The sequence below is a fragment of the Lactuca saligna genome, chromosome 4 (assembly GCF_052625555.1).
Source record: "Lactuca saligna cultivar CGN05327 chromosome 4, ASM5262555v1, whole genome shotgun sequence".
Classification (NCBI taxonomy): domain Eukaryota; kingdom Viridiplantae; phylum Streptophyta; class Magnoliopsida; order Asterales; family Asteraceae; genus Lactuca; species Lactuca saligna.
This window is the reverse complement of record NC_136420.1, coordinates 240,879,885-240,881,906: the sequence shown is the minus strand read 5'-3', so window position 1 is coordinate 240,881,906 and position 2,022 is coordinate 240,879,885.

The following is a 2,022-nucleotide window of genomic DNA, read 5'->3' as shown; positions in this document are numbered from 1 at the left end:
GGTTTTCCTAGGGTTTTCAACAATTACAATTATGAATTACCGGTCGAATTTCACAACTCTTACGCTTACATCTATAGAATTCAAACAAGCATACTCATGGATCATCACATATTTTTACACTATTCTATTTTTAGAAAATATCGGATTTTCTGATGGTTTTCAAACAATACATTGGATTTCAAACACTACTTATGAACTCACCAACATTTCATATGTTGACGTTTTCAAAATACTTGTATTCTCAGGTAACAGATAAGGTGAAGGATGATTTGTACTCTATGACGTTTTGCTGTGGTTTAAGTAGTATCAAACAGTTATTTTTTTTTGAGAATGTAATGTTCCGAACAATGTAATGAATGTAACGTTACCAGTTGTATCATTCCAAATGTTGGTGATGTATAATGTTATGTTTCATGTATATGCATTGTGATGGTATTCAATGAGTCACGATAGCCCTCGGACGTTTCCGCCGTCTGGTTCGGGGGTGTGACAAATTTACATTATGAAACTTCTACACAACTCTCTATTCTAATGAGAGATCATAAAGTAAAAAGTGCGAACATCTAGATATCCTTAACCTTAAACTGTGGTACGTGGCGAGTCCAAACCGATAAAACAATGTTGCATACTCACCGGGAGTGTGTAAGACCCTTAAACAAGGCTTAACAGGGTTTACGAACCTTGCCTTGCGAAGCCAGACACTCACAAATGCCACACTCGAAACCTCTCTCAATCGTTTTCACTCTATCTCTCTCTATTTGAAATCTCTCTAAGTATGTGAAACCTCTCCCAAAAGTCTCTTTGTATGAGAAATCTATCCAAGAATATCAAATCTCTCCCAAATCTCTCCAAGTATGTGAATCTCTCTCAAATATCTCTCTGTATGAGAAATCTCTCCAAGAATGTCAAATCTCTCCCAAATCTCTGCAAGTATGTGAAATCTCTCTCAAATATCTCTCTGTATGAGAAATCTCTCCAAGAATGTCAAATTTCTCCCTAATCTCTCCAAGTATGCGAAATCTCTCGCAAAAATCTCTTTGTATTAGAAATCTCTCCAAGAATGTCAAATCTCTCCCAAATCTCTCCATGTATGTGAAATCTCTCTCAAATATCTCTCTGTATGAGAAATCTCTCCAAGAATGTCAAATCTCTCCCTAATCTCTCCAAGTATGTGAAATCTCTCGCAAAAATCTCTTTGTATGAGAAATCTCTCCAAGAATGTCAAATCTCTCCCAAACCTCCCTCAAAAGTTTCCCGTAACTTTTTAGAATCATTCGGGTCATTCCGACCCTCAACCGGGTCAAAAACGGCTTAAAACGGGGTAAAAACGAGAAAAATGGACCTTGGGAACCGAAACCCTTCTCAAGGAGCCGAAGCTCCTTAAGGCCGAAAGTACCCTGGACAGACCGAGCCTCTGTTGGCTGAACCCGGAGAACCGAATCACTGTAGCGAGGACCGAGTCTCGGTCTCTGTCTTCTTTGCGCCTCTCTGTTCTCCTTCTCTCTTCTCGGCTCTCTGCTTCGCTTTTCGCTCTCTGTCGCTTCTCGCTCTCTGCTTCGCTTCTCTCCTCTTTGTTGCTTCTTCACTCTCTATTCCTCTCGCCTCTCTTCCCCTCTCGGTCTCTGTTCTCTCTTCTCTTCTCTATGTCTCTTCTCTTCTCTCAGTCTCTCTTCTCCCCTCTCGATCCCTGCTCTCTCTCTTCTCCCCTCTCGGTTTCTGCCCTCTCTCCTCTCGATTTCAGCATCAGAAGACTGAAACTCGGCCAGATTTCGGAAATTTGTCACTTTTAGCCCCTTTTTGATATTTTTAACATTTTAAGCCCGTTTTTCGTGATTTTAAAGCGGGATTTTCTCCAGAAATTATATTTTAACATAATAAACCCTAAATATTCATAATTTAAACATATTTTGATAAAAATCATTATCTAAATGATAAAAATCTAATGGGGGATTTATTTAAGGTGGAGTGTTGACCTTGCCTTAACTTATATCACAAGCAAGCACCCCACACCCACTCTATGAC